Genomic DNA, 23,842 nt, shown 5'->3' on the forward strand with positions numbered 1-23,842 from the left:
GGTTCAATACCAACTGTCCGTGACACAGCTGGAGAGGTAAGAGCTGGCAGTTATTTTATCGTTTCGGCCTTATTAGTCTGATAGCTTGAAAATATATTAACCTGTCAATCACCTCATGACGGGCGATGCGATGGGCGGAGCCAACAGCTGAGCTGCTCCACCAGGGTTCCGCCCACCATAAACGGCACATTTCTGAAGCTGCTAAAAAGAGGGAGGTGAAGAGAAGCCGCTGCACTCAAACTGAGGGTCGATTTGTCCATACCATGGCGGAAATATTTCATTTAGATATTAATGAATGGTCTCAGATTGGGAATAAAGTGTATAATATGGGACCTTTAAGGGTAATAAATACTTTTTATGACATTATCTTGGACCTAAGACAGCCAAACACTCCCCATCTTACATAAAACATAAAAAATGACACAGGTATAGAACACTTCATAAGTCAATCATAAATAGTGACATTTATAATGTAGATGGCATGTCATTTCTCCTCTGCTCGGGTGGTGCTCGGCCCTGATGTGGTGAGACTGCCACCAGCTGGCAGAGAGCATCAGCTACTGGCCAACACCATGTTATACAGATTATACATTTACTCTCCCCACAATTTACGTTATCTACACTTAAGTGATTCAATATACGTGTATGTAAAGGACTGCAGTAATATTCTGTGATGCATGGATATGCCACCGTAGCACTAACCATGAACGAGTCCTACGTTTGCATCTGTATGTGGGATTTGAATCCCTGTACTGTCATTCACACTCATGCTGTTTCCAATGAGTTTGCAGTTTTGCGCTGGTCTAAGTGACCGCTGTACTAGCAGTTCATGCCTGTTAGGAAGCTACTACTCTGTAGTCATGAGGCCTTTTTGCAGAGAGACACAGACCCATCAGGATGTCATGTAATACAGTGATCTGTGACAGAGACGGTTTCTAACAAGAACAAGTACTTCCATCTGATAACCGATATCTCCAGAATATTAGTATACTGACCGAGTTACTTAGACAGAGTTTTGGATGTGTAGTCAACACAGTGTACACGGAGCAGAGACAACCTCCGGGACAACGTACTGCTTCAAATGAAAAATCCAATTTGATCATTTTTGCTTTAACCCTTGACAGGACTGAAGTCATCAGATAATTTTAATATGGTCATAAAACATTTTATTAGCTACATATAGAATGAAGATGCATACTTTGAGGGAATATGTAAATTGTGATACACTGAAGAGAAAACATTAAGTCCTTTATCATTTTTAAGGAAAATTAATTAACATTAGTTCCTAATATTTTAAAGTCATAGTAACAAGCTTTAAGCAGTCTCTTTTAGATCAGTGTTTCCTCTCAAGATATTTTTCTTGAAAATGCTTCAATGAATTCAAACAATTCAGACGACCTGACGAGAAACAGAAGATAGTTTCTTTTACTGTCCATGCACCAATAAGACGACTGTGGAAGCATGCAGCTGAATGTTGATGTATAAATGTTGTAATATGTAGTCCAAATATGGACATAAGTTAAATGTACTGCATGAAAAACAGCTGAAAGTGTGTCAAGTTTACATACATTTCGTGCAGAGTCAATTCAGGGTCTCAACCACTTTATACAGTTAACATTTTTTTGTTGTTTGTTTTTTTTTTAATCATAGTGAAAAGCCGGAATACTTTAAGCCCTGTTCTCACCAAGATAGTATAAATCAGCTGTTCGTGGTCCTTCGTTAGCTGAGTCTCGCAACGTCTGAACTCCTGCAGCCAGCTGATCATCTGGGCTTCCTGTGGGAGGAGACAGACCCTGAACCATGCCTGAAACACAAAGCTGCGCCTCACCATGTACTTTCATCTCCGGATCGGCCAGTTGGTGCTTCAGCAGCTCATCATCTCCGGCGTCCCCCTTCAGACACACAGAGGCCAATCAGGTCACGTGCTTTGATTAGTGAAAACCTCAGATTTTTCACGCGCTGTGACGTCACAGTACAGAGCAGTCAGATAATCATGAACTTCTTTTATAATTATTTAAAAAACAAAACGGAATGTCCTGATATTGACAAACATCATAAACACGTAAACAATGATGTCGTTTTCAACTACATTATTTAACTTCATAGTGCCATTCTGGAAAATCCAGAAACATCATTACTTTATCACCCCTGCCAACTCTCACACGTTTCAGTGGCTTTTCTGATGCCACACCTCCCATTTCTCACGTTGAAATACACATCAAGTGCAACGCCCGTGTTCTGTCAGATCAGCATACATAGTGCAAACTGCCCCTAACCCGCATGCGTATTAACGTAATGTGTGCTACTGTGATGCATTCCGAGTTAAGGGAAACTCTGGGTTTTCGGTTTCACAAAGCGAGTTCAGTGTAACTCTGAGTCAGTTACCACAGCAACAGACTTGGTAAAGCTAACATGCTCGCTGGCAGGTTTTCTTCTACTAACCGGAGTTTCTCCTCTTTAGCTGTAGACTGAAGGAAGTGTTTGACATGGTGTGCCCTTTTCTTGAAGAGCCAGTTGACATCGAAGGACAAGACACTGCAGATATCGATGTGGTGGAAAGGGTGATCAGACCCTGCCTGGATGTTTTATCATTCCCTCACTGTGCTGAGCGTTACTTCGTTTTTTTTCCCAAAGGGAGTTTTCTTTATAACGTCGGTGATGCTGAGCATATTTCAAAGGCAGCAGTCTGTCGGACAGCGAGAACTGTCACTCTTACACTGAAACCTTTGCTCTACACTTTAGTGGTGTTTCCAAATCACAGACCAACAAGATACAAAGAACACATCAGTTAATCTGATATATTTTAGGGTTTCCAGGTGTGATTGGCTGCATAGATGGACTCAGGTTCCTATCACAGCTCCTTCAGTAGATGAAGGAGATTATGTGAATAGGAAGTCTTTCCACAGCTATAATGTGCAGGTAAATCGTAGCCTTTAGAATCCCAGATACTTCACATTACAGCTACTTCAGCTAATTACTGTTCTGTCCTTTGAAGATGAGATGCAGCCACATCGTCAGTAACGTGGAAGCAAAGTGGTCTGGGTCTGTGACGACCCTCCAGTCTTTCCTGAGTGTACACAGAGCGCTAGATCTGCCCGTGGTGAGTTATTTACATTAAAATCAATATTTTGTTCGACCTATCACAACTAAAAATGTAATATTGTGTCCTGTATTATAGGAGAGTTTGATGGTTACCTGCTGGGTGACAGAGGGTACCCCTGCCAGCCGTATTTGCTGACCCCTGATCCTGAGCCCGGCTTGGCTCACTGCAGGACTCCAGCCGGGGCAGAGATGACTATTGGGATGCTTAAGGCCCGCCTCCAGTGCCTTCGTAGGCTCAGAGCGGCCCCAGATAGGGCATGTGACATTATTGTGGCATGTGTTGTTCTCCACAACATCGCCACAATGAGAGGAGCAACGTCCGACTCAGCCACTGAATGCAGCTGATGATGAAGATCCTGACCCCCTGCTGAAGCACAAGATGGAAGAGCAGTCAGAGACACGACATGCCACCATCTCTCTGAGTGATGCGTCAAGACATAAAGAAATAAAGACATAAATACATTATGCTGTTTGTTTTATGAAGTCTGATTAACTGATAGATGTTATTTCAAGTTGTAAAACCTCTACAGTCTATAATCTTTCAAGCTGGAATCTTTAAACTTGATCATGTTTTAATACTCTTTCCCTACACTGGAACTTTAGTTATTGCATTTAATCTATTTTAGTTTAGCTTTTCTTTCTGTCTTTATTGAATTCATTTCATTTCTTTTAATCTTTGTTTTTTTAATGCACTTGTTTTGTTTTCTGCACCCTGCTGGAATGTTTTATGCAAAGCACTTTGAATTATCTTGTACATGAAATGTGCTGTACAAATAAATTTGCCTTGTCTACGGGTCTCTCTGAACCCTCCCTCTCGGTGGCGGCTGATAAGGTGTCTTCATCCTCCTGTAACGCAAATCAAATGACTGCATGTTCTACTCTACCCCATCATTAAAAATCTGTGGAGTATGAAGAGTACGTACAACTGCATGGAGGTGTGTTATGGCAGAGGGCTCCACCGGACAGATTACACCATCTGCAACTGGTAGAAAATGAAGATTAAACCAGTTACAATTATAACCCCAGCTAGGAAAGTAGCCAGCCTAATTAAAGTCTAGTTTTAACACATCACAATTCATCAAATATACAACTGTTACCTTAAAATAAATTCCATCTGAAGGACCACTTAGAATAAAAAAAGAAACTACCATCAGTCACAAAGAACTGTCCTACAAGAAGACCAGCCATGTTGTGTCTGAGATGGATGTGTGTGCATCACTGGTGGCCCTAGCACGTCACAGGCACACACTGGGCATGGTGTGGCCTCAACACAGCTGGCAGACACCTGGCTAGATGCTGCCTCAACCTTTAAAAGACAAGAATTGGACAACAAAATCATTACATACCAACATAACATTTCCACATTAAACTACCCACAAAGCCACAGGAAAATATACACAGATCATAAACTTGAAAACAAGGTTCACTGACACCAACTTTGGGGGAAAAGGACAACGTTCTTCATAACAAAAAGCAAAATAAATAAAATCAAATCAGGGAATTGTAGAACCTTGGACATAACATAAAACATTCACACACGCACACACACACACACCCTATCAATAATAAAACCTGTAAAAACATATACTGTATAATAGCAAAAATAAATAACATTCATAGCTACAAAGCTTTACATAACATAACAACAAAGTACTTCTTTAACTACAACTGTTAACACGGGAGCAAACAGGAAGAGCATTAGGCGAGCCTGTGACAAAATGGTCGTCACAGACGATATTCAAAGCTTCGCCATGAGCACAACCACCAAACAAGAGACCAACGCAATTAAATAAATTCTTAAAACATTTCCATTCACAGTTGTAGCCAATTATATCAGTAAACAACTTGAAATCACTGCATTACATTTATGCTACCAACCGTAATCACAACGCGGAAGAAAACTCCAGACTAGACACAATACATAGATTTATTAATCACGAAAACATCAAACAGGCATGTAACTAAGCTGGCGACATATAACTAAACTAACAGTCCGCCTACGTTACAAATTATGTATTAAAAATAAATATATTCTAACTACAGAAACTCCTCTAATATAGCGACGCTACAATTCTGACTTAATAGCGATAAAATTAAGTTACTAAGTGACCAACTAACCGCAACACAGCCAACTAAACTACACCACAATACGTAAAATACATATGTACTGATTAATTCTAAATACAGCCCGAGTTTACAGCACTCAGTACAAACATGTACATTTGCTGTTGTGTTGTTTTAAGAAACCCCCCCATAGTTTAGCAGACATGAAAACAACATCACATTTACATCAGCAAACTACTTTTGAATAAAACTTACCTCTTCTCACTTAAAGTACGCAACAAAAGAAATAATCCACCAAAAGAAAAATAAATTCTCTTTTGAGAAAAAACGTTTGTCTCTCCCGCAACAAACTAAAGCAGCAACCGTTACAACACTCTGCCAAATCTGTTCAAATTTTTTTCAACCAATCCCTGTCCACTAGGAAAAAAAATACCCCGCGGCTATTGGACACGCTAACGTGACGTCATCACGTTAGCCCCGCAGTGCCTGACGGGAAATGTTGGACTACCTTGAGCGCATTTTCATACATTTTAGTAAACATAGACAGTTCTACAAATAAATATCCTTCAACACCGCTTTAAAATTAACCTGTATAAATAACTAACACTCTGCTTCTTCATATTTTGCAAAATCAATTCTAACAAGGCTTATTTTAATACCACTTTGAATTTCCCTTTGGGATTAATAAAGTATTTTTCATTCATTCATTCATTCATTCACTTCGTTCTTTATGCAGAAAACTACTATACCGTAGCATGGTGACGTCATCCATTCGCTACAGACAGCCACAGCGCTGCCATCTGCTAACAAAAACAAATACCACATTCTACGAGACTGCTTTTGGGGAACGCTGCTGGAATCATGTCTCCACCCATCTTTCCTATTCAAATATATATTACATACTAGTTAAATATGTACTTGTTCAAAGTATTCAAACCCCTTAAGCCCGACGGATCCACCAGTCGGTCGAAGAGGTGTAAACACAAGTTCACGTGTGTAAAAAAAATTACTTTAGTGATGTAAGGACATTTTATTTATAATTTGTCTCAAAGAAGAATCCCTAACACCACTAAATCAACTCTTCAAGTGCATTTGGTCAACAAAGTATTTGTTTAAAAACAACTTCAAAATAAGTATGCAAGAAACAACAGCGCCACCATTACGAGTAACACCCTAAACAAAATGCACCCCAACATATTGGGTATCAAATGAAACTAGAAAAGCTCCAATTTCATATGATACCAAGCATAAAAAGATATTCGCCAAGCACCTCACGTCAGTCTCAAAACAAACACAAAGCTAACCTTTGCATATCACAGCTAGCCTTATCAGATAGCATGTTTATCACCAAATACACCAAATCCCAAAGCTATTCTCACAAACAGCGATATTTTTTATTTCCTTACCTTTTCGTGGTCATTTTCAGACTATCCACACTGTTCTTCAACCAAAATTCACAGCATAGTAATCCATAATGTGAAACTGCATCATGCGCTAACGTTTACTTTCATTCACAGCCATTTTGTTGTGGGTCTTGGCAGTGTCAATAAAGTTTAATCAAATTCTTCACCTGCGAGCTTTCTATGGAGGACGTAAAGTGACACAATGAATTAATTAAATATATCATTCAATAATTACTTAAATGTGTCATTAAATAATTAAAATGATAATTAAATACATAAATGTGTAATTAAATAATTAAAATGATAATTAAATACATAAATGTGTAATTAAATTATTAAAATGATAATTAAATACATAAATGTGTAATTAAATGATTAAAATGATAATTAAATACATAAATGTGTAATTAAATGTATCATTAATTAATTAAAATACAAATTAATATATGTAAAAACATATATAATTATTTCACTATTTAATTAATTATTTATCTATTTCATTATTTCACTATTTAATTAATTATTTATCTATTTCATTATTTCACTATTTAATTAATTATTTATCTATTTAATTAATTATTTCATTATTAAATTATTATTTATCTATTTCATTATTTCACTATTTAATTAATTATTCATCTATGTAATTAATTATTTCATGGTCCACTGCCATAATCATTAATTTATTTTATCTGTCAGCCTAGCCCATCAAACTCAGTGGGCGGGGCTAACCAGCGCATGTAGCGAGGAAAGCAGAGAATATGTTGAAGTTGTTGGACTCATTTAGTCACTTTCCGACCAAAATATTGACCACAGAGTGACTGAAAGTTTAGAAGTACTCCACAGCTTCTCTGGTACCATGATACAACAAGCAGAACACACAGGGACCGGGACGTTTGGAGTTTGACCCGACGGCAGTTCTGGAGAACCAAGTAGAAGTTCTGTTTAGAGATTCCACGATCAAACCCGCTGCTTCTCTCAGCAGCTCCTTCACGTCACATACTGTCCAATATTCTGCGTTAATAAAAGTTTGTTCTATGGGTTTGTTTAACAGAGTATCTGAACCAACGTAGAGGTGAATAACGCCACACAGTGTATTGAAATGTGTTCACTAGCTCTGCATTGATCCATTATCTGGAATATATTTGTCTTGACTTGTGGAAAGAGCAACCAATCAGGCGTCAGGAACCGCCCACTGAGTTTGATGGGCAAGGTTGACAGATAAAATAAATTCATGATTTTGGCAGTGGCAGAGCGTCAAAACAAATACATTCCAGATAATGGATCAATGCAGAGCTAGTGAACACATTCCAATACACTGTGTGGCGTTATTCACCTCTACGTTGGTTTAGATACTCTATTAAACAAACCCACAGACCAAAATTTTAATAGCAACCGCCAAAAATCAGGCAACGTGTGAGGTGGAGAAAATTTCAGGGGCTATACCACTGGTGGACAGTGCCTTTGGCAAAGTTCAAGAAGGAAGTGTCCTCTCCTATCTCCTCCCAGCATGGAGCCCACCTAAAACGTGTTTGCATTCCACTGCAACACCACGACCATCTGTACCTCCCTCCAATTACTTCTTGGGCCCCACCAAGTGCTGCTTTGTACTGAGCCATCATCAGCAACTCCACATGATGTCTCTGGAAACATCACATGACATGGCCCACCGAACTGAGGAGAGCACAAGGCAGCAAAGCTCTCTGCAGGAATGGCACCTCTTAAGGAAGCTGCGTGTGACATCCTCTAGATTTAGGTATGTGCACTTTTCACCCAACAGGATATATAGTTGTAAACAAACATGATGATCCTGTCGGAATAAGAAACTGTGTTAAATATGATTTTGTTTTTAAAACTTTGCCTTCATATAAACATCTTTTTTAGAAACCGCAGCCTAGCAGACCTTATGCATTTTGGTTTTAATAATAGTATAGTGTTTATATATATATATATATATAATTGTACTGTTTAATTATATACTGTTTATCCATGTGATGTGCTTCAGAGAAGTTTGCCATGTGAGAGGACAGTCATCGGCAGAAAGCTTGGCCGTTCGAATCTCCCGATCAGGCTACAAAACTGCCGACATGAAGAGAGGCCTCGAGCTGGAGCCTAAGGCAATAGAGGAGTATTGTCTGGCGAGGGACGTCAACCACTACCCATGTGGCTTCATCATTCATCCCGATGTGCCGTGGCTTGGGGCTTCACCAGATGGTCTGATCTACGACCCAAAAGCTGAACCTGCATTTGGACTGGTAGAGGTGAAGTGTCCTCATGTCAGAAGCTATGTGGACTGCACTTACCTCAGGGTCTCTGATGACATACTTCAGTTAAAAAAATCACATGCCTACTACTGGCAGGTGCAGGGGCACCTTTTATTAAGTGGATTTGAATGGTGCGACTTTGTAGTCTACACTGAGGATGACCTGTTCATTCAGAGGATTTACAGGGATGATGAAGTTCTACAAGCTATAAAAGAGAAAACTGATTATGATGCTTGCACTGCTTGTAAACAGAGGTGGGTAGTAACGTGGTACATTTACTCCATTACATTAACTTGGGTAAGTTTTTACAAAAAATGTACTTTTTATAGTAGTTTTAAAACGGTGTGCTTTTTACTTTCACTCAAATATACTTATAAATTAACACTACTTTTACTCCATTACAATTGCATGCATTCCACTTGTTGCTTCTATTTTTTGGCCATTTATTAATATGAATCAGTTTTGTTACACGACTTCCACATGACCATCTCAAAAACAAACATACTGTGCTGGTGGCTACGTCAGTTTTATGGAGACTGTTTTAATGTGATGGATGTTTTATTCATGTTCATTTTTTTTCATCACTGTTTCAGTTATTGATTTTTAGTTAAAAAGAATATATCTGATGTTGTTGTCAGTATTTTAGTAGTTTTTTTCAATAAGTACTTTTTAGTCTAACTAGAGTAATTATTTGGATGACTAGCTTTGACTTTTCCTTGAGTCATATTTTTCTCATGTAACAGTACTATTATTTCAGAATTTTTGGCTTCTCTACCCACCTCTGCTTGTAAATAACAAACAAACACAAAACAATTAAAATTCCACCGTTTGTGTCCCAAAGGAAGGCTGTGAGATCGCCTTTTTTATTGCATCAAAATGTTTAAAACAGCAATAACAATATCACATTCAATGACTAACTATTCTACAATAATCACTTGCAATGTCAGATTTGATTGTTCTACTTTGCCCAAGCCTTAACCAAGGGGCCATTTTCGTAGTTCAGCAGGAGACATGCAACAACGTACAGCTGATTAATGTTACCAAACATATTCAAAGGAATGACTGAATCCAATAACTTGTGTTCTTTCAATCTTCCAATCACACGCTCCACATGCACTCTGAGGTGTGCGATTGCCTGCTTTTCCCTGACCTCACTCTCAGGCATTTGATGTCTTCCTGAAAGAAATGCAGGTCTGTACATCTTACAGGGCACACAGTTGTCCATCAGGAAGCCTCTGTCCACCATGATCGCTGAGTCTGGACGGAGAAGCTTGCAAAGACCTGATTCCACAAACAGCTGCTTGTCGCTGATCGAACCAGCATAGAGGGGAGAAACAAAGGTCACCGGACCATGTGGTGCTATACCAGTCATTCCTTTCAGGGTGCAGTGGGACTTGTAGTTTGAGTAGACCTCACTCTGTAGCAAGGGAGAAGAAGGGGTTTGGCACCTCAGCTCAGTGCAGTCCAGAACCACAGTGGTGTCAGCATAGTCTCTGAACTCTACAGGTAGGTACTCCCGGATCCTCTCTTGTGTCATCCAGATTCTCTGTGCACCCAGGACAGAAAGCAAAAAAATGCTCCATGTGAGAATTATTCTGCTCACAGTAGATTGGTGGATTTGATAGCGGTCAGCCAGGTCCCTCTGCTTCAGTACAAGGGCCGGGTAGTTCAGGAACAGGAACATCTCATCTATTGGGTGTAGAGCCTGTCCCTGTGAAATACACAAGATAAGAAATAAATGGTTGGCTGTACTACTTTATTGTGCTCTAGTTGGAAAATCACATAATTACAAATAAGGCCTACCGTGGGAGCACTCAGTCGTCCAGCATCATCAGCAGTTAAGCTGGTCGCTCGGACCATGTATTTCAGTGATGGTTGAATGACCTGCCAAAACCGCATCAGGTGGTCATAAGATGCAAACCTGGAAACAGATGGAGACCTAACTTCACCTGAGGGACATTCCATTTTGTTTTATTTATTATTTTGAAAATTACCATAAGCAGGACAAATGTTAACCAAACTACATTAGTCAGATATTCAGTCATTTTTTTCCCCACACGCTGTGTAAATTTTTTTTAGATAGACATTTATTTATGCCTCAGTGGGGTAATTCATAGTGCTGTAGACAGCTGTACAATTTCACAGTAAACAAGTAAAAAAAATATGAATAGATAAACAAGTTGTGTATACAAATATATATATATACACAACTACAATATAAATACATCAACACTGCTGTGAACAGGCCTAATTGTGGAGTCTGACAGCAGAGGGGAGGAAGGACCTGCTGTATCTCTCCATTGATGATGCTTTTGGTGTTCTTGACCTTCATCTGCGATCTGAAGTAAACCTTCCTGCTACAAGCAACCACCTGTTAGACAGGGGTCTTATTAATTTGTATTTCAGAATACGTTTTTAATTTCCATGTTCATGGAGTCTAACAAGTAAACCAGTCTATCCAAATATAAGAAGACGACCCCTTATTTCCCCTTGATGTTTCACTCTCAGCAGATATCTGCATCTGATCATCCACCTGGCTGCTTACTACCTGCAGATTCTACAGGTGAAGCTCCTGCAAACTTCAGTTATACTGAGGGATTACCTTATGAAATAAATGCTTAACATTTTCACAGTACAGGGCAGCCCCTTTCACCCTGCTGCTGTCAGACCTTACAATCAGACCTGCTCACAGTCGACAACATGTAAGCTAGATGTTTACAGTAAGCAATAAGCAGAAAGCAATATACCATCTCCTGTGCTATAACTCAGCTCTTTATTTTCACCAATATAAAAAATAAAATAATGGAGCTCCTCTTGTGACACTGTATTATCATCATCATCATCAACAACATTATTATTATTAAGAAGAATAGACTATGCATTATGTAGCGTGGCTATGTATTATTATTATTATTATTGTCATTGCTGTTATCGTTATTATTATCACTTTATTTCTAAAGAGGGGCTCCATGTAACTGGTCTAAAAGTAGAAGATAACTAACAAATGTACTTACCGGGTGAAAAAACGAATGTCCACATCGGACCCATCAAATCGCTGTATCCCGAAACGTGACAGGAACATCTGCTCCAGCTGCTGCCTTAGTGGAGCGACTTCCTCTCGTAGCCTCTGCTTTTCCTCCAGCACACTGTCCACAACGGCAGGATCTGGACCCACGCAGTAGTCGTGATCGTGTGCACAATCTGGTTCCCCAGTTTCCACATTCTCTGGTTCTCTAGCTGTGCGTTCCCACACAGAAAGTCTTCTCTCACCAAGAGAAAAGTTGTTCCACGGAAATAAAAGTGGAACGGCGCCGGGTCTCAGCGCCTCCTCTTGCCTTCCTTACTCGGCTCTTTGACATCTTGCGCTGTAAAGTGTCGACTGCATACACGGGTGTGTGGAGTGATGATGAGATTATCCCTTCTGATGTTCACCATCCATCTCTTCCGTTGTTGATCCTCCGAGGGAAACGTGTGGAAACTGATGGTTGAATTGTATTTAGCTGACGAGGTAACAATGGAACACAGCAGTGTTCAGCTGTCCACCTTTCACGCCGCTGAAACTTGTGTTCCTGCTTCATCTCGCGTTATATATTATACCATTATAGTAATACACTCTTCTATAAACAACTATACTACCTGTTGTCTCGAATATGAACAATATCTTATTCCTTTGTTTCCCTCAGTGTTCAAATCTACAGCCACAACGTTACCATAGCTTTAACCGGAAGCGTTTTTACTGGCGTGTCGTGAACCGGAAGTTAATATGGGCTAAATTTAATTAATTAATTAGTTTTTTTTTTTTTTATGTATGTGTGGGTTATCCGGGTATTTCGGCTTCTTCCCACTGGCATGACTATACTCTTCTGATGGCCAACATTTCTGTTCAACATTTATTATTATTATTATTATTATTATTGATTTCATGTAATAATCAAATCAATGTTTATTTATATGCACTTTTCATACACAAAGTAACACAAATTGCTGTGCATAATAAATATCATGCATATTAAAAACAAAATTTAAAAACCTTCACACATCACAGAATGAATGAATGGAACAAAGAATAAAAAGGCACAATCGTACACAAACTAACACTCACACAAACTAAGCGCATGCACACCCTCTCCTACCCGCCCAGACCCCAGTCTGTACAAGCATGAGCGCCCATGTCTAATATTTGTCTTTGAAAAAATAGTAATAAAATAAAAACGTCTGGCTTGAGATTTAGATTTGTGGGTTTCCATAAGCTGTAAGCCATAATCATCAAAATAGTAAATACATGCTTGAAATATCTCACTTTGCATATAATGAGTCTAGTTGGCCTTATTAAGTTGAATTATTGAAATAAAGTTTTTCATGATATTTGGCAGCAATACTCTCAGCCTGTCAGGATGTGCCCAATAACCCCACCCTAGGTGTATAATCATTTTGGCTGAAAAATCACAGGTCATGTCTGTTCTGAATATAGTCAACAGTGTAAACTTTAAGCATCTGGGAGCTTACATTATCATATTAGTAAGACAATATCTGACAGTACAGTACATTTTTGAGGTAGTGGTGGTTCTGTAGTGCAGCTGCTGACAGTTTAATACACATTACAGCTTTTATTATGACAACTAAGTGTCTCCATGATTATTTTTGTTGCCAGTGAGTGCACGGTTAATTTATTTTCTTCCCCTCAGTCTCAAGAGTGCAAGAATCTTTACGGCGAGTCGCTGCAGAGGGAGTCTACATGAGACGTCTAAGACTGCGTGTATTAAGACGACGGCAGTATTCTGTTCCTGGCCCAAACTCTTTGTGGCATATAGATGGCAACCATAAGCTCATCAGGTTAGTGACATTAGCAGATAAACAATGCATCTTTCTAATAGATGTTTTATTGGAATTGTTTTACAGTAAAGTTGTGCTTTTTCATGTGTTAACAATTGCCTGACAGATGGAGATTTGTTGTCCATGGTGGGGTGGATGGATTCAGTCGTTTGGTGGTCTACCTGACAGTTGCTAGCAATAATAGAGCTCATACAGTCTTACAGAGCTTTATTAATGGTTAGTTAGTTAATTAATTGAATTTCCCTTTGGGATTAATAAAGTATTTTTCATTCATTCATTCATTCATTCATTTCATTCATTCATTACTGCTGTTGAGCAGTACAGGCTGCCATCAAGGGTACGGTCAGATAAAGGGGGGAGAATGCAGATGTAGCAGCATTCATGATCCGGAGCAGAGGTACCGACAGGAATTCTCACATCACAGGTAGAAGTGTCCACAATCAGCGGTAAATAAATGTTTGGCAACTAGGCTTACACAACAAATATACCAGCTGAATGTACTACTTTAGTAGATGTCACATGTAAATGAACATTGCCAATTTTATTCTAAACACAGAATAGAGAGGATGTGGAGAGATGTTTATGAACATGCCCTGGACCTCTTCTATCAGATCTTCACTTCATTGGAAGATCAGGGAACACTGAACCCAGACAATGAAGTCCATCTTTTTGGACTGCACCGGATCTTTCTTCCACTTATTCAGCAAAGTCTCAATTCTTTCAAAGATGCTTGGAACTTTCATGGTCTTAGAACTGAAAGGAATCAATCACCACAGCAACTTTGGAGAAGATACAGGGAGCATGGTCCCATGGAGGATCCTACTGAGGTTAAAGAAAGATCAACTTAAAATGTCATTTTCCCTGAATGAATTTTGAAAGTCTATTGTGGTCAATGTGCTACTTTAGAGACTAATGTAAGTGTAATTTAAAGTCATCTGACTTTTCAGATCAACCTGTGAGCTGTAGCTTCTATGGTGCATGCAATGCATAACTGTATTTACAAAACTGAATAGGCAAAGTTTCATTTTATATCAACTCGGTGACCAAAAAATAACTTGTTATGACATGTCAGACTAATTAAGTACATGACTGATTATGCTTGTCCTCAATTCAGGTTCATGAAGACTATGGGATTGACTGGAATGGTCCTCACAGTCTTCGCAGAGGCAGTCAGTCCCAGAGGTCCAGCTGGCCCGTGAGCTCTCTGATGAAGAGGTTGCCAACTTGCCAGCTCCAGGGGTTTCTGTAACCGATGCACTCAGATCATATGTAGAGACTGTGCAAGTTTTATCAAGAATGATGGCCAACTGATGTCCAACACATTCTTTTATTTAGGATGTTAGATCAAGGAGAAACTTGAACAGCAATAAAGGAACAGAACAGGAATAAATGGACTTTATGCTGTTTATGTGCAGCTTCACGACTTTCTGAAATTAAAACACTCTTTTACTTTGTTTGATAATTTTAAACAATGAACAAGAATGCTATTCTGTTAAGACTGCAGATGCAGAACTGTTTGGTTTCAGTAAATTGGGTTGGGGGGGGGGGGGGGTGTTGGAAAAAAAATGTTGAATAAAATGGACAACTACTGCATAGTTAAAGACTCTGAACTTGTGTCAACTGGCCTGATTACTGATCAGTGCAGGGCTCAAAACAAAACAAAAAAAAACTTAAACAAGCCCAAATCCATGTTGTGCACTATTTATGGCAGAGAAAAGGGCTTTCTCAAAGTCCATGTAAGTTTTGAAATAAGCTGGCAGCTTTAGTGTTTCGAAGCATGTGGAGGACATAGGGAAGGTTCCCTCAGAAATCTCCACCTTCAGCTCAGGAGGAAGCATCTCCCAGCCAACCCAGAATGTCAGCAGCTGGGCCAGTGTACCTGAAGAAGCTCAAAGACATAAAATGGATTAAAGAAAACAGACTTTAAATTGATCATATCCAAAAGTGTAAAGAGACCAACACATTAGCCACATCAGGTGGGTGTACCCGTTTCAATGAACATCCTTAGAAAACCAGAGATGCAGCATGTGGACTCCAAGTCAAAGTCTTCATCATCACTGTCCTCAACTGGCCATTTGATTTTTTCTAGGAGCATCTTAAACACAGAAATTGTAATGATTTTAAAAAGGGAGAAGTTATTTTGGTTAAGGAATATGCAGATCATGGTCTTGGTAAATGAAATAACCATCTCAGTCATTTAAAATACACGTATGTTAACGTGATTTTAGATTTTGGAAGAACTTGGACGGATTGTCCTAAAAAAAAAAGTATATTAACGGAGCGGCGCTGCTATTAGGCAGCATGTAGGAGGTCATATATACCTTAAAATAAATAAGCATACGTTCTAATTCATGTGCAGCCCGAGGAGGATCCTGTGATCCTGTACGTCACTACTGGTAAGTGCAAAACGTTAGTGCTCAGCACTTACCCACGATAGTGTGCACTACACACTACCTTCCAGTGCACTCATGTAAGTGCGCGGTTTGAGACACACTTCGACTCTGACAACTTTATTTCTGACAACTTTTTTCCCGACACCTGACTGACTACGAGGATGTCCTAAAATGTACACCGTAGTACGGACAACTAATGGATGAAAGGGGAAATTCCACTCTAAATTTTAGAAACTGGTGTCTAGTGGTTAAATGCTTAAAAACTGAATGACAGAAGTTAAGAATTGTGAACTCTTGACATCTTTTTATAGATCAAAAGGCATATTCACAGAGCCACTCTAAATGTACTATAGTGTGATGGGATGTACATTTTCATTTTAAGATCTTCTATACTGTGTCAACATTTGTGAAATTGGATTTTGTAAAATATACCACCGCCCCATCAACAGTTACAGGCATGAGAAATGTAGTTAAATTGTATGTGCATTAAGTGGTGGTTTCAAAGAACTTTAACATGATCATGGGCCAAGACTAAATATTGACAATTTACAGCATGAATTTCACAACTAAAATTTAACCATTTCCTTCTCTGCCATTGTTGACATAAGCCAGGGTTCACAAGACTTTCTATAATTACAACTACAGCAATGAATTCTGTCACTTCACCAGCAGGAACTTACAGCATGGAGCAGGAGTTTGTTATGCAGCCATTTCTGATTTGTTTTAGTGACTGCCGGGAGATCCCAAGACATGGAAAGATCTGAAATGATGTGCTTCTGTTCCGGTGTAAGTTCTTCATGTTCAAGCTAGAATCAAGACCATAAAAGTTATTACGTTTGTCCAAACAGTATTTGCAAGGCAAAGTTTTATATTTAAACTTACGAGTTTTATGATACTCCTGATGTGCCGATCAGGACAGTCTTCTGTAACAACAGTTGCCATTTCAGGGTCCCCATTGAAGAGTACATGAATTACAGCAGGACTTAATCCTGTGACTTGAGGACAATCATGCAGAAAGGTGTGGGCCAACATCCTTTCCTGCAACCTGGAAGAGGTTGCTTTCAATAAGCACCTCAGATGCTGCTGGAACAAGATGGTCAGGTTCACCCTCAAATAGCAGTTCGGCCCATTCCTCCTGTAGAGTACCAAGAGAGAAGGGGATAAAGTCACAAAAAATACACTTAAAAAGAAAAACCATCATATTAACCATATAATAACAGACTTACCAAGATCTAGTCTGAATCCAAACTGGAGTTTGGAAATTGTTGTCAGAAAGTACCGCTTCACTCCCTCTCCAACAGCAACATCACCTGATATAAAATAATAATAACACAGTGGGGAAAAAACAGGTGCTAACTGATACGGGTAACTGGATTATGTAACATTTAAACAGCAAGGGAAAAAATAGTCAATATTCTATTGGCTCTAATTGTATTATAGCATCCTTAATACTGACTCCAGATAACAGGAAAACAGTGTATGGCATATTTTCATTTGTGGTCATTATATAATTTTCTGGATCCCATTTAACAATTCCATATGATAAACTTAAGTGGTATAAACTTTATTGATACATTTATATTACAAACTTTGTATTACTTACCAGCAAGAGTACAATGAAGTGGACATGCCCATTCTTGCTGCTGTTTATAGAACGAGAGGAGTTCCCGTTCCCTGTCCTCTTCAGCGTCCCTTACATCCATCTTCATTCTAAGGGGTTTCCCAGATGCATGCTCCCACAACAGAGTCTCTTTGAAAACTTTGGCAGCTTGAGTGGGTTCTTTAATAAGCTTCCATTCTAAACAAAGTTATTTTAGAGAGACGTGAGTTGGCCTGTTACCTGTAAATGCAGATCGCCTCAGTCTACATATGAGGAAAGTGTTGTCCATGTCACTGACAAACACGTGAGACCCAACATCTTCAGAATCTGTCACATAGCTGAGTTGACAAAACTGCAAAACATTCTGAACAAAAACTAAACAATTGTATTATCGCATTATTTTATCTTACAGAAGTTATTTTTCTATTGACAGAGTTTCATTACCACACAATCTTATAGCAAATGTGATAACACAAACCCCTGTACGTTTCCTCGTGATCCAACTCCTCATTCGCCATCACTGCTGGTTCTACTGCACTCTGAGCTGATGTTTCTGGCCTCACTGGAACACTGTCGCTGACTGAAGCTGTGTCTTTAGCAATTTCATCATTTTGGCCTCCCTCTTCTTGTCTTTCTGATTCCTGCATGGGTTTCCTTGGAGTTAAAATGAGAAATAATGGTCATACTCACTTATTTGTGTGCACAACATTATAAGAGAGGCTAAAGAAAAAGAAATAAGCTACCCTTTTATTTCTTTATGAAGTACATACCCGTTGCAGCTTAGTCTGTGCAGCTTCATCTCTGAAAAGGGAACTTCCTTCTGACAAGTAATGCAGGGGACAGCTGGACCAGAGGCAGGACGTAAGCTCTCCTGACAACAAATAGCTTTTATTAATGATTCAGTCACCAGTAGGCTTTATTTTGATTACGTAGTAAATCTGTAAATGTACATACACAGTCTAAGGGTAGATCTTGTTGAAGTGGACGTGTGTAGATTGTGGCCTGTCCAATCATCGCAGATGGATCTTTGAGACAGGCAAGTGTGTATCCGGTGCTGGGACATTGAAGCAATGTAAGACTTCGACTTCGAGTAGATCCTGTAATTTTTAGCAGTTCGAAGCCTCCCCCTTCTTGAAGCTTTGGAAACACTTCCATTAGTTTATTTGTTATCACCATGGGATCATTATCATTCCCTAACTGTCATGGTTTGTCTGATAAGTATCAGGACTTCCCAGCTTCCCTGAACGCACCTTTTTTTTTCCCCCACACTGATTGCTAACGCCCTTCACCTGTACGGCGCCCTATAAATACTTGCCTGTGACAGCTTCTCTCCGCCAGATCGTCTTGGTTCTTCCCTGCACGCATCCAGCCGTTGTTCTGCCTGTTTGCCTGCCTGCCTATTGTTGACCTTGTTTTTGGACCTGGATCCCCGTCTCAGCCTGCCCCCTGACTGGTAACTCTGTTTGATTATTGGATTTCTGGATTACTGACCTCTGGACTGATTCTTGGATTTGGATTCTGGATCACGGACTTATCTTCTCTGCCCAGACGCACCCGCTTCTGTGGGCTGGAGACCCTGACCCCCGCCAGTTATTCCTCCACTAACCTGTTCTCTATCCAGCAGTTGTCTACCCACTCCAGCGGTCTCCTGTCCGGCCTTTCCGGTCCTGCCAGTTTACTCTCACCAACTACACTACAGCACCCGGTACGTGAATCTATAATATCCTGCATCTCTGTCACGGACTCCCTGCCTTCTAACACCTGTTCTCATACCCCCACAGAAGAGCTGACCAAGCGAGACCGGATAGAACACCATTACATTTTCTCATTGCTCAAATAAACCATTTTTACCTTTCTCTGGAATACTGATTTATTTGAGTCCAATCTCCCGGTTTGTGACACTAAGAAACAAATTTAAAAAAGGCATAATTTATATTGACTTGCCTAAAAGTAAGCAAATAAGCTTGTGATAACTATTATTCACATTCTGAAAATCCATAATCCACCACTGCTGACTTGAATATGAACCGGAAATATTAGGACTACATTAAAAAATATTGGGTTAAACTACAAATAACTTCAATGAGTCAATGTACAATAGATTTTTTTTTTTTTTTTTTTTTTTTTTTTTTTGTCAATTCCTGGTTTCACACTAACCTGAAAGTGTCACTTTTTGCTCTCCAAGTCCTGAAGCAAGAAGGTCCGCTTTAAGCAGTATACTTGGAACTGTATCCGCCCTGTGGTCAGCCAAACAACAGTGTGTGTGTAGCTTGTTCGCCTAACTTGGACTGCGGGCCGTCTCACCACCTTCCTTCTGGCTCCACCGTTATACGGAGCGAAGAGCCTTCCTACCCAGAAAAACGCCACAGCTGGTTACCAGTCAGCTAAAATAGCCTCAACTTCTATCTTGGGATGTCACTGCTAGCTCAATTTATCTAGCTGATTAGCAAACTGGTTTTATGCTTCTATCATTAACAATGAACGTCTTACACATGACTCATAATGAGCCTACCGAACACATTTTCAGCTCAACTCACAAACTGTTATCTAATTTAAACCACACGTGTCCCGTATAATATGTCGACGATTAGCAGCACACCTGGCTAACATGAAATTAGCTTACCTTGGACAGGTGTAGCTGATGAAGCGGCAGGTGTCTGTTGTGGCTGACTGGCTGGAGCTGTAGGAGTTCTATTCAGAGCTTCCGCCATTAAATTTGCTGCTTCTCTCAGCAGCTCCGGTAACTTTTTGACATTTTCTCCACCTCACACGTTGCCTGATTTTTGGCGGTTGCTATTAAAATTTTGGTCTGTGGGTTTGTTTAACAGAGTATCTAAACCAACGTAGAGGTGAATAACGCCACACAGTGTATTAGAATGTGTTTACTAGCTCTGCATTGATCCATTATCTGGAATGTATTTGTCTGGACTTGTGGAAAGAGCAACCAATCAACCAATGCTGACAGATAAAATAAATTCATGACGCTCTGCCACTGCCAAAATCATTAAATCAATAATTAAATAGATAAATGATTAATTAAATAGTGAAATAATGAAATAGATAAATAATTAAATAGTGAAATAATTATATATGTTTTTACATATATTAATTTGTATTTTAATTAATTAATGATACATTTAATTACACATTTATGTATTTAATTATCATTTTAATTATTTGATGACACATTTAAGTAATTATTGAATGATATATTTAATTAATTCATTGTGTTACTTTACGTCCTCCATACTTTCCAACGATATCTTACACTTCAATGAGACTTCATCCATCGTGTGTAAATCCAGATGCGTAAATGTAGGATCATCCACGCTGTATAAGATCTGTTACGCACGGAGGCACAGCGCACATAGCAACAGCGTTTTTTTGGTTGTTTTTTTTTTTCATTTATTTAGAGCCTTGACTCATTTCCAACGAAGGAGACCTTAAAAAATTAAATACACCCCCCTTTATTAGAAGTAATTATAACAGTAAGTCATAACAGTAATTGCAGTACAACAGAGAAGGTACAGAAAATATTCCAAAGGAGTTGGAAGGAACAAATGCCAGGGTGACAGGTTTCATATAAAAATATTGTATACAGTGCAGATTTCAACAGTTTTAAGTGCCGTTTGGTTTTCAGAGTATTTAATTGAAAGAATGTATTGTTTTAAGGTGTTAGAAAAAGCGGCGAAGCATGGCTTTTTACCTGAGTATTTACAACAGTGAATGTGAAATTTTGACATCAAAATTATGAGGTTTATCAAATAAACTGAGTCACTCTTTTGTAAGCCATTTTCAAAAACACCAAACATTACATTCTTCCAAAACAACACAAAATCTTTTTTAATGTTAGGGTGAATAAAGTCACATAGTTTTTGCCAAAACATTTTAACATCTGGACAGTGCCAAAATAAATAAACAGCAGTTTCAGGACATTCATTACAAAAGCTACAATTTACATCAATATATTTAAATTTATTCTTTATATATGATTTAGCTGGATAGAATTTATGGACAAGTTTAAAAGATATTTTTTTCACTTTATTGGTAATAAGATGTCTGTTAGATAGCAGCCAGACTCTCTTCCACAGTACATCATCCACAGATGCATTCCAGTGTGAAATAACACGAGGAAGTGTAATAATATCTCTTTGGAACATATTCCTTATTAATCTGTTGTTATTGATGGGTCGCCTGGAAGGACAAATCTTTCCTACAGGTGTGTCCACTGGAGAGACAAGATTTAGGTTGTAAGCGTCAAGCCTTTGATGACATTTAAAAAGCATACACACACCAGAGGGGATGGCTCCAAAGACTTTTGCATAATCTCCAGGAGTCACAGGAATATTGTATTTTTCAAGAAACTCTTCATACGTTAATAACAGACCATCTTTGTTAAATAACTGATCTACCCATTTGATGTTATTTTGAAACCAATATTCCATAAAAAGAGATTTGTGTTTATACAAAATGTCTTTGTTATTCCAAATTAAATAGTTATGGGGTGAAAAATTATGTTTGTAGATGAGACACCATGAGAGAAAGAACTGGCGATGAAAAGCAGACATTTTAACAGGGATGTTTTCAATGTTTTAATTGCAAACAAGAAGAAAATGAATACCACCTAGTTTGGACAATATATTGTGAGGAATAATATTCCAAATTGAAGTGGGTTTTTTGAAAATTTGTTTAATCCAATTAATCTTAAATGTATTATTTAGAGTCCGAAAATCCAGAAAGTTGAGACCACCATTTTCATGAGGATTCATAATAACAGTCTTCTTCAAATAACGAGTTCTACTTTTCCATACAAAGTCAAAGAGCATTTTGTCAATCTCTTTCAGGGTTTTATCACTGACATGCAGAGCGAGAGCTGTGTATGTTAATCAAGAAATACCCTCTGCTTTAGTAAGAAGTACTCTTCTTCTCAATGACAAGTCTCGTAAGAGCCACTGGTTTAATTTACGCCGGGTTTTTTCTATGTTTGGTTCAAAGTTTGAGGAACTTCTTCTGTTTTGGTCCTTTGTTATTAGAATTCCTAAGTAGTGTACCTCATCTTTAATTGGAATGTTACATGGTGCCAATTTTGTGCAATCTTTAATAGCTAAGCTCGCATTTTTTTATATTTAGACTCAAGCCAGAGGCCACAGAGAATTCTTGAATAACACTGATTGCCAGAGGAATTTGATTTTCATTTTTCAAAAATAGTGTGGTTGTCATCTGCCAGCTGTGTTATAATTAGTTCTTTACCAGGAACAGAGATGCCTTCCACAGCACTCATTTGAATATGTTGAGCCACAATCAAAAATAGGTACGGAGAGGCAGGACAACCCTGTCTAATACCCAGAGACAGGGTAAATCTTGGGGGTGTGCCACCTGGTAGTTTGATAGAGCTATTACTGTTAGTATATAGGGTTTTAATAGCAGAAGAGAAATAGTTACCGATTTCTTTAACGATTGTAGGATGAAGTGGTGCTCCACTGTATCGAAGGCCTTATAGAAGTCTAAGAACAAAATAAAGCCATCAAGATTTAACATTTCAGAGTAATCCAGGATGTCTATAACTATTGTTCGTTATATGTCTTTTAGACATAAAACCAGACTGAGTTTCTTCAATAATTGAGTCCAATACCATTTTCAGCCTTCTGGCAAAAACTATAGCAAATATCTTATAATCGTTATTAGGTAACGTTATTGGACGCCAGTTATCAATAAAGGAAGTGTCCTTGTTGGATTTGGGTATTAAAGTTGTCAAGCCTTGTGTCATGGTTGTGGGAAGTTGTTCCTTATTTATATTTCCTAGAAAGACTTCGAGTAGAAATGGAGCTAATGGGCTTTATGCACGGTGCTGTTTTTTTAACTTCCGGTTCACGACACGCCAGTAAAAACGCTTCCGGTTAAAGCTATGGTAACGTTGTGGCTGTAGATTTGAACACTGAGGGAAACAAAGGAATAAGATATTGTTCATATTCGAGACAACAGGTAGTATAGTTGTTTATAGAAGAGTGTATTACTATAATGGTATAATATATAACGTGAGATGAAGCAGGAACACAAGTTTCAGCGGCGTGAAAGGTGGACAGCTGAACACTGCTGTGTTCCATTGTTACCTCGTCAGCTAAATACAATTCAACCATCAGTTTCCACACGTTTCCCTCGGAGGATCAACAACGGAAGAGATGG

General features: G+C 38.8%; 1 long non-coding RNA gene across 1 annotated transcript; it reads right to left on the reverse strand.

The window, feature by feature from the left end:
- Window positions 1-18,181: 18,181 nt before the first annotated feature.
- LOC121645073 lies at window positions 18,182-18,699 on the reverse strand. The gene is made up of 3 exons (XR_006011348.1): window positions 18,614-18,699; window positions 18,403-18,530; window positions 18,182-18,313 (listed from the first exon to the last, which is right to left on the reverse strand). It is a non-coding gene; the product is annotated as an uncharacterized LOC121645073 (long non-coding RNA).
- Between the last annotated feature and the right edge of the window lie 5,143 nt (window positions 18,700-23,842).

Source organism: Melanotaenia boesemani, chromosome 8 (genome assembly GCF_017639745.1).
Source record: "Melanotaenia boesemani isolate fMelBoe1 chromosome 8, fMelBoe1.pri, whole genome shotgun sequence".
Lineage (NCBI taxonomy): Eukaryota > Metazoa > Chordata > Actinopteri > Atheriniformes > Melanotaeniidae > Melanotaenia > Melanotaenia boesemani.